General features: G+C 42.0%; 1 protein-coding gene across 10 annotated transcripts in view; it reads right to left on the reverse strand.

Moving 5' to 3' along the window:
- The window catches only part of NRG3 (neuregulin 3), a 1,060,434-nt gene that overhangs the window by 1,024,953 nt on the left and 19,940 nt on the right, over window positions 1-15,541 (reverse strand). The gene's annotated exons all lie outside the window — the stretch shown is intronic.

The raw sequence follows: 15,541 nt of genomic DNA on the forward strand, positions 1-15,541 counted from the left end.
GTACACCAGGATCCAGAGATAAAATTATTTAAATATGCACCATGTTATCAGTGGTGGTATCACGTGATGATGTTTAAGACAGAGAGGTTTTCTAATATTAGCAATATGAAACTGAAAACGTTTCCACTGCTAAGGGGGAATACCCCCAATATTAATTGTATATACCTTTAAAAAACAGAAATAACTTGGAGGTCTTCTCAAACATATTAGAGGTAGAATTCTTATCAAGCAATCAGGAAGAAACTCTGGAGTCATGAGAGCACTGATCAGTATGTTAATGAAGATTATCTACATCACGCATCTAAGCATCAACAAATTAAAGAGGGCTTCTGTGTTCTAAAGCATCTGGTAAAGACAAAAAATAATGATAAACACAATTAGGCATATTGATTCCTTTTGTTCTTTGAAAGTCATCTCATTGTACTAACGAGATTGCCTTAAGATGCAATCTCTAATAATGAAATGTCACTTTTCTAAACCCCAACTTCTGAGAACTTGGGAAGAAAGGTATGGGGGAATTCTGATGTGCAAACTGAGAAGCCCCACTATTAAAAAAATGAAGATTAGTTCCCCGAAGCAAGATGTAATTCTGTACAATCCAGCTCCACATTCACAGTCAAAAAGAGCCTGTGGGGGCGCCTGGGTGGCTCAGTCGGTTAAGTGGCCGACTTCGGCCCAGGTCATGATCTCGCGGTCCGTGAGTTCGAGCCCCGCGTCGGGCTCTGTGCTGACAGCTCAGAGCCGGGAGCCTGTTTCAGATTCTGTGTCTCCCTCTCTCTGACCCTCCCCTGTTCATGCTTTGTCTCTCTCTGTCTCAAAAATAAATAAACGTTAATAAAAAAAAAAAAAATTAAAAAAAAAAGAGCCTGTGTAGTTACCAGCCAGTAAATCTCAATACCCCCAAATAAAAATATTTAAATATCACCATTTCCTTGACTTCAATCCCTTTAGAGACAGTTTTATTTTGAATCTGTTTCTTTTCTTTTACCAAGATGATACTCAGTATCATAATGTAATTAAGATAGTACTCGTCCCATTAAAAAATGCTCATATAAACAAAACACATATATTTTAAAGAGTTAACCAATCAGTAAGGTACGTGCTGCTATTATTTTCTAAGACTTTGAATTACTACTAACCATGTATAATCTGAAATTCCCATCATTATCCACTGTTTCAGTCTGCACCAGAGAAGTCACTATAATATACAGTGATGAATTTTTTTTTTCTTTTAAAGCAGTAAAAATAGAGCTTTGGGCTTCTAATTAGCGTGTATATCTGGAAGCCACTTTGTTTTCTTTTAAGTAGTGGGTGCAAGTTCTAAAATTCTTAGAAGAAGCAAATAAGAATTCTAACACCAAATCTATTGCTTGTTTTAATTTTTTTTTACCCGAATAATTCATTTCCTCCCCCCAAATGGGTCAGGAATGACACAGGTGGTAAATGGAAGCTAGGAAGGTCTTCCAAGGGTGCTACTTTTCCTGGGAACACGCATCTTCCTGCAAGTCAAGCAGGCATCTCAGCAGGGCCCAAAACAAACTACTGACTTCCTGACTCCAAATCCCATCCTCCCTGGTGATCCCTCAGTAAATCCACCACTCCCTCAGATTGCACAGATTAAAGACAACAAAGAGACAAAACACTTTTTATTTATACCTGATTTCTCTCTTCCCTGAATCCCTTTGCTCCCTACTGCCCCTCATGTATTTTTACCGTAGGCCCCACTTCTAAAATGTCCTTCAGATCAGAGCGCCTCATGCCCACTCTTACCTCACTTCACTCCGATGGTATCTTTCACCCAGACCTCTGTAAAAGCTTTCCTAATGTTCTCCTTGCTTCCACTCATGCCCCTCTTATCATCTCTTTTCTACAAAAGCAGGGCAGTTGATTATTGTTTTCCATCTCTCACAGAACAAATTCAAAGTTCTTATTGTAACCTAACCCTGGCTGCCTCCCAGACCTCACGTGCTACCCTTGTATCCCTACCCTCAACTCCGCTTAAAATCACGCTCGGTAGCATGCTGGCTTGGGACGGGGCAAACGGCCTTCTCCATCAGGATCTTGGCGTGTGCTCTTCCCCGTGCAGAAAATACGTTTTCTGCAGATTTTCTTTTTTCTTTTTTTTTTTTTTTTTGGCTTTCTCAGAGCTTTCTAAAAATGCTACCTCCTCAGAAAATCTTCCTCCAACCACCCTATTCAAAATAGTACCCCCGATAACAGCAATGGAATATGAAGAATGAGCAGTTCATGGAAATGACAACTATGATTTACAATGAAATGAGAGCATCTGGAAAAGGTACACTTGACTGCATAGCGTATGGAAGAACAGGGTCTGTTTTTCTCCTTAAAAACCATATTTTCTAGGGGCACCTGGATGGCTCAGTCGGTTGAATGTCCGGCTTCAGCTCAGGTCATGATCTCACAGTTTGAGGTTTGAGCCCCGCATAGGGCTCTGTGCTGACAGCTCAGAGCTAGAGCCTGCTTCAAATTCTGTGTCTCCCTCTCTCTCTGCTCCTCCCCCGCTCATACTCTGTCTCTCTCTCCTTCAAAAATAAACAAAAACATTAAAAAAAAATGATTTTCTTTTTCAATGAAGATGATGATGATAATGATGATGATGGTGACAATGACAACAACAACCATGACCAACATTCAACAAACATATGCCCGGCAGTGCTCGAGGTGTTTGGTAACACCCAGTTACAGGTGAACTGCAAAATCCATTAAATTCTTATAACCACCCTTGAGGGTGGTACATTATGATCCTCTTTTTATAGATGGAAATAACTAAGACACAGAGAATATCTCCAAAAGCTGCTTACCTCCAAACAAGTTAATCTGATCAAGAAGTCTTTTTAAGAGAAACATGAACAAACAAAATCATAAAATGTATGGCTATGGAAATATTTAAAGTCTACTTATATTTGTACAGAGCTGCTTCCTCTAATAAAGGAAAGATGGCCCAAATAATCTGGAAGGCCCTCAAAGGCAAATTCCAATTATGTAATCACAAACAGCCCCCATGTAGAGCAGACTCAAAAATATTTAAAATGCCAATGCAGCCATAGCGTAAGGAACGATTTTTAAAGAACACAAAGAAAACATGAAAATTGGGTACCAGGCAACTGCTGATTAAGCAGTAATGGTCTATAAGAACAAAATAAGATGCATTAATTTCCAAAAATGGTAAAAACTGCGATAAAAATGTTAAGAGTAACCAAAGGGATTCCTTCGGCTATGTTCTGTTGAACCTAACAAGGATATTTTTTTCTGTCTCCTGCTTGGGCTATATAAATTACAGCAACAGAGATGAAAGAGAATATTGCTTTTTAACTCCTCTCTGATTCCATGTTCTGTGGGAAGGCTGGAAGGAAGTCTGGTGAAAGAGAACTACACACGTAGACCTTGCAAAACTCGGGTCTGTGGTCCAAGAAATAACACATCCAGGGAGCCAGAGGGTTTGCAGACAAGAGCCTGTTCCACAACCCTGGAGGAAGATGTAGAATGGCAAAAGTGCAAAAGAACTCTGAAGACAATGGAACACAGTATCATCTGCAAGAAGGGGGAGAGGACAGAATCCATAACCTAGGATTGTGAGGGCATACAAAACCGAAACAGTGGTCACTAAGGGCCACTGTGGATTCCTGACAAATGATCAGGCCAAATGCCTTTTCCTTTTTTGCTAAAGTTAGAGAATGGTGCATGAAGCCAAAAACATGAATGCTTAAAGCTGGGAGGAGCAGCTAGCTACTACCCTGCATGAAAGAGTCAGGATGGTCCTGGTCTGGGTGCCTGGTATTCAGTCCTGGGCTTAACGATGAAAAGAAACTGACAATAACAGCAGCTGTTGTTTGTTGAGCACTATTTACCAGGCGCTAGGCTTTGGCACAGACGCTCTCCTTCCATTCTCCCAACCACCTTCGAGGCGGATGCTGGGATATCCCAATCCGAACACTAAAGAAACTTCCACTGAGAGAGGACTTCCCAAGATGCATCATCTCCAAGGGAGGTGGCTTGAGAGGCTGGGATGACCAGCCCAGATGCGACGGGGATGTGCAGCCCTCACACAGGAAAAGAAACTAGTGAGGCTACTGATTTACCTTGGAGAAGAGAAACCGCAGTGAAAACAGGATGGCAGATCTCACGTGTAGGAAAGGCTGCTGTGCGGAAGGGACAGACTCCTTCTCTTGGCTCCAGAGAGGAGATTCAGGAGCACGGGCAGAAGGCGGAATCTGACTAAGAATGAGACAACACTTCTAATGATCAGCACCATCTGGTACCAGAAGGGAAGGTCTAAGGAGACTGTGAGCCTGGTCACTAAGCAAGTCTGTGCAGACGCTGGGAAGCCATTTTCTGTCAGGAGATGGTCAAGAGAGAGTCAAGCAGGAGGTGACGAGTAGACTGAAAGCCTGCCAGATTCCTCCAAATTCTGAGATTCTGTGAAGATGCAAATTCGTGCTATTACTAAGGTATATCTGGAGTCTCAGGGACAGATATACTCGTGTTTGTCACCCTGGTCATGAGATGCCCTTTCTTCATTAGCACGTCCAAAAAAGCGTTGACAACTGGTGCAAATATGTATAGTGAGGGCCCAGTGCTCTACTGGAGTCACTGAACAGTTTCATGTCCATCTTTAGATTTTAACGTGAAAAAGACGAAACATTTGAACATGTTTATGTTCTTTCACCCTGCACCATCGCCCTGAAACAACAGTGATTTGTACTGTTGCTTGGGCCAGGCCTTCCGGAGACCACTAATGAGGCTACCGGGCCCTGGTGGATGAAACTCTCCAGATGGGTTCACTCGAGTGTTTGAAACTGTGCAATGCTGACCATATGATATACTGGTTCTCGGCATACTTTTATCTTTCAACCAATATTAAGCACTATTAGCCAAACAGAAATACCAGAGACAGCAATTTGGCTGGGCTCGATGTCTCTATGCAACATTTATCTCCCTTCTGGAAGTTGGTTGTGCTACGTTTACACCAGCTTATTGAATTTTGTTTTTCTTTTCTCATATTAACCCGCTGCCTGGGCTTTCACAAGTTAGAGTAGAGAAAAACCTCATACACGACTTGTGCCTAATCTTTTATGAGAAACACAGCTGGTCCTATCGCTGTTCCCAGCATATCTAGAAATGATTTTGAGATAAAAATTACATGCGTGCACCTACCTGTGGATCCGGTGGTGACTGAGACGGAACCACACGAGACAGAAACACAAGCGTTCTGAGTCTGTAAGAAAACTAACCAAGAAAATCCATTTCCTATCGTGCCATATTATAGGTAGTACAATCATCTTTTGAGATAGTTTAGAGTCTGTGTGAATAGTTCATGGGAAGCAACGGAACACAGATCTTTAAATCACTGCCCTAATTACAAAACCAGACCCTCTATCACCAGCAGGGAGAACGTGTGCCAGTTACGTAACTACTCTATACCACAAGCTCTTTTTCAGTGAAACAGAGAGGGTAACAGTACTTGCTCTGTCAGGCTGTATAGAGAATCAAATGAGATATTATCTATTAACCATGACAATTATTTAGGAAATTAGTGTAGTTACTGTCATCATTATTTCCACTGGTTTCTTTGAGGAAACCAGGGGTAAAATTCACTCCAGTGCCAAAGACCTTAAAGCCTGAGAGGTATGGTTGTCACCATTTCACTGGCAAATGCACCCTGCACCACTAGCCCTACCTCCACTCCAGCTCAAGGCATCTCACAGGCCAGGGCTACCTCAGCACCAGGCAGATCTATCATTGCTTCTTCTTCTTCTCCCAACTCTTGTCTATTACTTCAACAAATGCCTCTTTGCCTTCTGCTTTATTTAGAAAGGAATCCTTATTTGAGGACTTCAGACTGAAAATCATCCCCGTGACATACTTCTATACAGAAAAGAGAAAACCAAGGAGTCCTCGAAAGCAAATTCATAAAAGATCCAACAAGAAGACTCTCAAAATAGGCAGAGACCCCCTCACAAATGTCACGAAAGCCCTCTTCTACCAGGAAACTGTAATTACGTGGTGTCAGGATTCCAGGTTCACCTCCAGAAGGTAGCTTATTCCGCCCATAAAGTGGGCATGCTAATATAGAACTTCTGGGACTGCTGTTAGGATGCATAAATGCATAAGTGAACTGAATAGCCTACAGTGTGCCCGCGGGCAACTATCATTTGTGTACCATTTGCGTCCTTCCTGTGAACATCAGGTAATTTTCCAAACAGGCTAACCTTCTCCCAAGTCGCGCAATCTCTCCTCTTAATGTTGGAGCTACTTATTTGAGTTTGTTGAGGATCCCATTTAATTTGAAGCCCTAATAAATTAAAATTTTACTATCCAATGGTGAAGGTTTCATATAGGTAGACAGACACACAAATGGATGGATGGATGGATGGATGGATAGATAGATAGATAGATAGATAGATAGATAGATAGACAGACAGACTATACACTTCACTAATTCAAATCTAATACTCCCTATAAGTAACTGCACACATTGACCACATTCATTCTGGAGCCTACATCACTGCTTCTCTTTACTCGCAAAGCTGAAAGCACACGGAGGCCCGGGCCACTGACCTGCTTCTGCCTACTTCTCAGGGAGTGGAAATAGCATCCTGGACACAGCCTCTCGGCCTCCACCCTGGTCCACATCAGCAACATCACCAAGATTGTGTGACTGCCTTAGGATCCCAAGATGGTGTATATTATTCTAACTCTGCACCCCGCCCCCCATCCCCATCTGCCTTTCCCTTAGGACTTCTTGATCTAACGATCCTGACCTCACCAAGGAGAAAGAGAATAGGGAACTATCTTTAAGTATCTATAAACGGGGGCACCTGGCTGTCTCAGTCAGTAAAGCATGCGACCCTTGATCTCAGGGTTTTAAATTCGAGCCCCACATTGGGTATAAGGATTACTTAAAAATAAAATCTTAGAAGTAAATAAATAAATGTCAATAAACATTTCATTTCTCATCTAACCTGTACATTTCATAGTATAAAACTTGTGTTCATTACATCACTAATATGTGCTAAAAATAAACAAAAAGGTTGTATATAATCCTGAGGACAAAAATATTCCAGCAAAGCCAATTCAAAAAATGTTCACTTGTTATTATTACTATTTCCAACTGAAAATAGACTAGTATTTCAGTTATATTTCTGCAAAATAAAAACACAAGTCCTGAATGTTTTCATGTTTACACAGCACTTTCTCAAATTGCTGGAGAAATCTAGCTATCATCTGTAACATTTCCTCCCTAGGGCAGCAGAATTTGCTCTAAATTACATATATAGACTTACAAATTTTAGAGTAGCCTAATTGTAACTCTAGACTTCCATATTATCAGAATTTAAATATCTGAAACATTTTACAGAAATCCAGCTAAATTCAATTTTCAGTGACTGTGGCAATCAGTGTCCACTTGAAAATCTCAGCATGATGAGAAGCCTTCCTGGCATGGTGTCTAAACCTGAGGACAGTACCCTTGACACAATGTTCTACAAAGTCCTAATGTATTTGTTTCACATGCTTGGGCTCTCTCAAATTCATCTGGCTTGATTTCTGGAGTAACTTAGAGCAGTAAATTTGCATGAATATTAAATGAAATTATTTTGCCAAGTCAGCTTAAGCATTTATAGAAAGAAAAAAAAAGTATATTAAGAGAAAGCATTTTACTGTCACATAGGTTTAAAATAAGGAGATATACAGTAGATTCTTTCCCCTTTTTGTTTGTATGGAAAACCAGATGTCACATTCCACAAGTGGAGCCATTGGCAATGCCACTGGACCTGCATGCCAAACATTTGACCTTCAGAGGCCAACAGACCGAGTGTTAGACTGTGCACTCAGCAAGATGCCCAGAGGAGGGCAGCCTCCGACTGCTTGCTCTGGCAGATCCAGGGAGTCATCAAGGGCCAGGCCCTTCATCCTTATACCCTCAGTTTCATGGTCCCAAGATGGATGCAGCAGCTCCAGACATCACAAACCCGCTGAAAGTCAGCAAGTACAGAGCAGAGAACACGCAAGCTTTCTGGTGGCTTTCCTCCCTTTAACTTGGCTAAGAAATCCTTCCCTGCTGCCTCTGGCCCATTCCCCCTTACCTCTCATTAGCCAGAACAATGCCTATTCCTGAACCCATCACTGGCAATGAGCAATGGAACTGCCCTGGATGGCTCACCCACTCGTGATTCATCCTCTGGAATACCAGTTTTCACCAATGACCAAACATCAATTAGCACAAATGATGAAACTATTTTACTTCTATTTTACCATTTTACCTAAACTAACAAAATATTAGGTTAAAAAAAAAACTATTTCCATGAAATAAAGTTCAGTGTTACAAATGGGGGCAGTAGTGCATTAATATTTAAGAGATTCTAATATGTACCAGGGATTTTACAGCATGCTTTCCCACTGGTTTATCCCATTTAATGCTTATAACATCTCTGAGAAGTAGAGATGATTAATATTAAAGTTAGGAAATCAGATAATACACTCATAATCAAACTCATGTAAAAGTTGACAAATTATTTATCAATCTCTTTTAAAATACCAGTTCGACTTTTGTTATTAAAAACCTGGGCAGTGGCATGTGTTTGCAGGTGGTCAAAAAGGCCAAGCTGTTTTACTTCCTGTTTAGTAAGTGATTTTCCCCACCTTTTTGCATGACTTGCTCTTGTACATCATTGCTCTGCTCTACTCAGAAGAGCCTTCCTCTTATTCCCAGCACTGTCCTATCACCTTGGTTAGTCTTCATATGCACTTATACTTTCCTAAGGCTACCTGATCTTTCATGGTTTGTAGTCCCCAATAAGATTTTTGTGACAGTGGGGGTCTTGTTTCTATTTACTGCTGCTTTCTTAGGGCTTAGAATTAAACCAGGCAAAACATGTATTTCATGAATAGATGAATTAATAAAGCTTCACACAAGAAAAAAAAAAAAAAAACCTGGGATTGGGGCGCCTGGGTGGCGCAGTCGGTTAAGCGTCCGACTTCAGCCAGGTCACGATCTCGCGGTCCGTGAGTTCGAGCCCCGCGTCGGGCTCTGGGCTGATGGCTCAGAGCCTGGAGCCTGTTTCTGATTCTGTGTCTCCCTCTCTCTCTGGCCCTCCCCCGTTCATGCTCTGTCTCTCTCTGTCACAAAAATAAATAAAAAACGTTGAAAAAAAAAATTTAAAAAAAAATAAAAAAAAAAAACCTGGGATATCTGAACTACATGAAAAATTAAAGAAACTTAAAATGAGATAAAATGAAATTTAAGTGAAACATTTAAGAAAAGTAAAACCGACCATAATCCCACTCAGCAAGAGCTGTTTTTACAATTCTGTGACTTATTACCAATGTTTACTTTCTAAGATGTATGTGTATAACTAGAATTATGCATGGTTTTTAAGCCTACTGTTCATATTCACATTATATGGTAAATGTTTTCCCATGCTACAATTTTAATTTTTTTTTAACGTTTATTTATTTTTGAGACAGAGAGAGACAGAGCATGAACGGGGGAGGGTCAGAGAGAGGGAGACACAGAATCCGAAACAGGCTCCAGACTCTGAGCTGTCAGCACAGAGCCCGACGCGGGGCTTGAACTCACGGACCGCAAGATCATGACCTGAGCCGAAGTCGGCCGCTTAACCGACTGAGCCACTCAGGCGCCCCCCCATGCTACAATTTTAAAGAAGTGATATGCAATCCCTACATTGTTGAAAATTAGTATTAGCAAACTTTTGCAAGTATTTCTGTGAGTACTCCCTCAAGCAAAAATCTTTGAATACACTTTCTTCCTTCCATCTTCTGGAATCCTTACTTTGCCAGACAAAGGTAAGGATACATATTGAAATACTTCACATCAAATGGCACTCCTACCCATTTCACTCTGCATTTAATAATGCCAGGTATTGGGGTGCCTGGGCAGCTCATTTGCCTAAGCTTTCAACTCTTGACTGCAGCTCAGGTCATGATCTCACGCAAATGGCACTCCTACCCATTTCACTCTGCATTTAATAATGCCAGGTATTGGGGTGCCTGGGCAGCTCATTTGCCTAAGCTTTCAACTCTTGACTGCAGCTCAGGTCATGATCTCACGGTTCGTGGGATCAAGTCCCACATCGGGCTCTGCACAGACAGTATATGGAGCTTGCTTGGGATTTTCTCTCTCCCTCTCTCTCTCTCTGCTCCTCCCTTGCTCAAATGTGCCTGCACTCTCACTCTCTTTCTCAAAATAAATAAATAAACTTTAGAATTTGTTTAAGTTTATTTATTTATTTATTTTGAGAGACAGAGAAACTGCGAGTTGAGGAAGAGCAGAGACAGAGAGACAGAGAGAGAGAATCCCAAGCAGGCTCTACACCATCAGGAACTGTGAGATCGCAACCTGAGCGGAAATTGGACGCTTAACCAACTGAGCCACCAATAAATAAGCTTTAAAATAATAATAATTAATAATAATAATAATAATGCCAGGTATTCTAAGAGAAATTATGGCCAAATTGTTAGATCCAGGAAAAGTTTAGAATTTCTACAAACAATTTTGCTCAGATAGTAAATTCAGCCAACCCTGGATATGGACAGGGAATGTGAATGTGAGAACCGCCCCAGGAGCCTTGCCTTGGGCTGAGGTATCTCCAGCACTTGCCTTATCTGGGAAAGTTAGGTGGAAAGTCCTTATTCATCCTTTCCTCTGACTACTGCCCTCTCTAGGAGTCATATCCTGCTCTCTCCTAACACGGCCAACCTGGCTGAATGAACAAAGGGTCTTGGCTGCTTCTGGTGTCCAGCTACTACAGCAGGTAGGGATCGTGTGATTCCCATCCCCAACCTTGCCAACACTTGGTCTTCCCTCACTTCCACCCTTTTTCTTCTCCAAAGGACAAAGGTTATAAGGTTCTGCTGAGGTACCTCCCCCTGGCATTAGAATCACCATGGGAACGTTATATATAGTACCAATGTTTGCCACTGTCCTTGTCCCAAAGAAGAGATTCTGATTGGTCTAAGGTGGGGGCCCGGCCATAGGTATACTTTTTACAGCTCCCCCATGGGATGTGAACTGCATCCAGGATTGAGAACGACTGATATCACCAGTGCCCTACATCTACAAGAAGTTCCTCCCAGTGTATACTGTGTGGGCACTCTGTCCCCAGGCTTTCGGTGCCTACACAGGTCTACATTATCTACCCCCTTGTATCACCAGCCTTTTTAATACTGTTTGCTCTTTCAATGGGTTTCTACTCCTTTCCATCGCACTCTCTACCCATTTACCTTCCGAAAATATCCACTTGTACATCTAACAAGAATGGAGAACACAGGAGGCTTAAAACAACTCTTTCATCCCCATGCCCCCCACCCAAACTCCTGCTCATCTGTCTCTTAATCCTCCCCATGTCGGTTAGTGATGCCACCATGCTCGCTCCTCTTCAGGACAGAAGCAAAGGAGGGAGTCTTCCCTGTCTTTTATTCACAGTAAGTCCTTCAGTTTGTCCCCCGGGGCACATCCAAACTGGCAGGGCACTGTTCCCACCACACCCGCCCCCACTCACATCCCCTTCTCACTTGCCTCCCTGAGTCCAATAGTGGCCCCTAGTCAACACCACACAGCCTTGTTAAAGGCCACGGGACCTTGTTAGAACATAAAGTATATCAGGATCTTCCCCTAACTAAATCCCCCGTGTTTTTCCATTACAAGAGAAATCAAGGCCAGGTTCCCTAAGCGTCTTCTTACTCTGTCTACCCTCCCCCACTTCACCTCCTACCACTCTTGGGCACAGTCATTATGTTAGCGCACACTGGCCATATTTCTATCCCACGAGGCCTTGAACTTTATTTTTTCTCTTTCTGATACATTCCTCTCCCAGATGTTGCCATGCCTTGCTTCCTTCTAACATAGAAGACTCAGTTCAACTATCATGACCTCACTTAAGGCCTCCCTGAACACCTACATAAATTCCAACTTTCTATCCTGCAATGCTGCTCAGCATTTCTCACTGGCAGAAATGATCTTATTTATTTCAGTGTTCCTGTAGGACTCCCTAACTAGAAAACTCTGGGGGAGGGGAAGACCACGCTTGACTCCATTCTTTATCCTTATGGCAGCCCAGAGCCGGATACCTAAAACAGCATCTGGCAAACAGTAGGTACTTAATAAGGAGTTGAACAATGAAAGATCTTGATAAGGTCTGTGTGGAAGAGGAGACAGTCACTAACTAATTCACACCAACAGATCTGCTCCCTCTGGAGCCATGATTGACATTTTTTACCATATAATGTTTCAATATAAACAAAAGAAAACAAAGCCCTAAATTCTCATCTGATGGAAATGAAAGCTACTAATATACTTGGATCTTTAAAAAAAAAAAAACATTTACATGAAGAAAAAGAAAATGAGGATAGAATTGAAATCAGTGAGATGAATTTCAGCTTTCTCCGGAAATATAAATCATCTGACTTTCACTCAGCATGTGAAATCTTGCTCTATAGTTTGTAGCATCTATCAAGATACACTTTGGAATAAATACTTTGGAAAAGTATTCTTTACTCAGCACTGAGAATCAGTTCTTGAGAACAATCACCCTGAAGAGAAACGGCATGAGACATGATAGCGAGAAAATGAGAGGGTTCTTCCCTCTTCAGAGACACATTTCCTCTTCTTGTGTTCAGTGCGTCCGAAATTAAGACATCAGGGATTGACACAGAGCTCAGTTTCAAACTGAGCATCCCACACTTCCGGGGCAACCATAGCAGAAGGACATGCTGGTTGAATGTGCCTTTCTCAAAGGCTGAGAAATTCACATCCAGATGCCTGGAAACTAGTATTTTTCTAAGTCAACCCCGTGGTAAGATTGAAATTTTCTCAGCATTATTCACTTCCTCTCTACAGAGCTTTCCAGCTTGATTTTTTTTTTCAAACCACCAGTCCCTAAGTACAGTACTAAATATTTAAGATTAAATTTGGCTCCCAAAAAGAAAACATTAGCTCATGACATAAATAAGCATCCGGTCTCTATTAATGATTTCAAACTGCTCAAATTCCCTATACCCAAACATCTCCTGGCTTCTGATGTATATGTTGCCAATCTGTTCAGCACCTTGGTTCATCAGATTGTTGATATCTACAGACTTCACGGCAGCCTTCTGTGCCTTATAAGCAGTAGCCATTATCTCAGCTTTTGAAAATGAGGAAATTGAGGCACATGGAGATAGGCTCCATATACCTCAGGTGTCTAAGAAGAAGCAAAACTTGAATTCTTCCAGACTTAACACCCACTGCTGTTTCTATAGTACACGCATTCACTCACACACACATCGACTACAAATCACATCATTAAGAGTGTAACTGATCAAAAGGAAAATAATAACTATTACATGCATTCCAATTCTAACTGCTGATTTTCAACCTAATTCGATGGTGATAGCGTCAGGCAGTGATAAACAAAAAGTTAACATCCACATGTAATGAAACCCGACAAAACAGTCCACTGGATTACACTGGGTTTAATCCAAGGGTTCCCTTTGGGCAGTTTAGGACTGAGGGTATTTGGACTAATAATCTGAAAATGTGGGCCAATCCATCTGGAGGTGTCATTAGAATTTATCAACCTGTGATATAACATTTTCAAAGTGTTTTTTTTTTTAATGCCAGAAAAAAAAAGAAGACATGACAACACAGTAGATGCTATGACAACCTGCTTTGATCTTCCAACTGTGAAACTTTACGGACAGATGTGTAAATGATCAGCAAAGCCTTAACAGAGTCAGATTTTTTACTCCAGGTCAAATTAATCTATTTCTGGTTTGCCAAAACCAGGGGCCAAAGAAGGGGCATCTCTGCCAGACCAGCCCATGCAGATAATTGAAGCACCAAGTCTCCCTGCTCCTTGTGGGGAAGACTTAGCCAAAGGGAAGCAGGCGCCAAGAAAGCAGAGAGCTACAGGGTGCTAGTGTGGCCCTGCACCTTCCTCGGGTGGTTCTATTTTTGTAATATGACATTTAAAACCCCAGTGTCACTCAGTGCTGTGCTGCTCACCCACCCCTCCTGGAGCTCACTGGGTTTCCATGGCACTTATTACCGGGAACAGCAGTAGCCTTGTGGCTGCTGGAGGCAGTGGCTGTCACAGGGCCCAGGTGCAGACCAGCTTACACTGCTCTTCCCTGGAAGCTGAGCCTCCTCTCCAGCTCAACATCCACCCCACAGAGCAGAAGAGCGAGAAGGAAACATTATTGAACAGAACACTGAGAAGGTTCCAGAAAAAAGGGCAGAGACAGAGGAGTTGAGGTAGCTCCCAGGCATCATCTATTCTCACAGAGGAAGTTGTAATTTAAGCTCTCCGAACTTGTAGGAATGCTTACTATCTTTTGATCTATGTGTGTGTGTGTGTGTTCAGGCTTGTGTTTTGTTTGTTTTGTTTTGTTTTGTTTGGGGGGGGGGGGGGTGGGAGGGAGAATCCCAACCAGGCTCCATGCTCAGTGCGGAGCCCAACACAGGGCTTGATCCCACAACCCTGGGATCATGGCCTGAGCCAAAATCAAGAGTCAGACACTCAATGACTAAGCGCCCCAGGCACCCCAGGCTTGTGTTCTTTAGTAGAATCTTACCAGCTTTGTAAGTGTAGGTTAACCTTTAGCACTGTGGTTTTACTGACATCAAACAACCCAAGATGTTCCAGCTCCTAAGGTCACTGAGTCAAGCATAGTTGCACGTTATTCTTTATTTGCTAACTCCTTTGTGACCATGACCCACCTTCCATCTGCCACTATTTCTGGGTGTAAGACAAAACACACACACACACACACACACACACAGAAAACAAAAAACCTTGTTACTAAATTACACTGGGCAGCATTCGTACTTCTAGCCCTTAGCTCCTCCTCACAGCACGCCTGGCTGCAATGAAGTCCTGGAAGATGCAGAGAGGCATCTGTCTGTACCATGCTTGCAGAGAGGAAAGACAAACTTCCCCCACAAACTCCATCTCAGTAACTATGTGCCAATGTTCACTCCCACTGGTAGAGAAGTACAGGACAGAACACCAAGAAGATAACTGTTTTCAAACTATCTGATTCGCAAAACATTTTTGTTGGTTTCCTGGCTGGCTGGTTTGTTGTTAATCACATGGTGTTAATGCCTATGGGGTGGGCAGTATGCAAAGAATGGGCATCTGACACTACACCAAGAATGTGAACTGCTCAGTCGTTCTAGAGGAGAATTTAGGAATTTGGATAAAAAATGTAATTTTTTTGTACATATGTTGGTCAAAGGTTTCCATTCCACACTGTGGACATGCACGGCAGAATTTTATTTAATAATGATCACACCGAGCAAACTAAATTCTCACTGGGTAATAAGCTCAATATTTTAGTGTGTCAATATACTTCAGCACAGCACCATTAAAAGTAGGGTTTAAGTATTCTGACACAGAATTCTGACATAAGAATTCTGACACAAATATCTTAACATAGAAATTGGTTGCATTCCTATACACCAACAATGAAGCAACAGAAAGAGAAATCAAGGAATCGATCCCATTTACAGTTGCACAAAAAA

This window comes from Panthera onca, chromosome D2, assembly GCF_046562875.1.
Source record: "Panthera onca isolate mPanOnc1 chromosome D2, mPanOnc1 haplotype 2, whole genome shotgun sequence".
NCBI lineage: Eukaryota > Metazoa > Chordata > Mammalia > Carnivora > Felidae > Panthera > Panthera onca.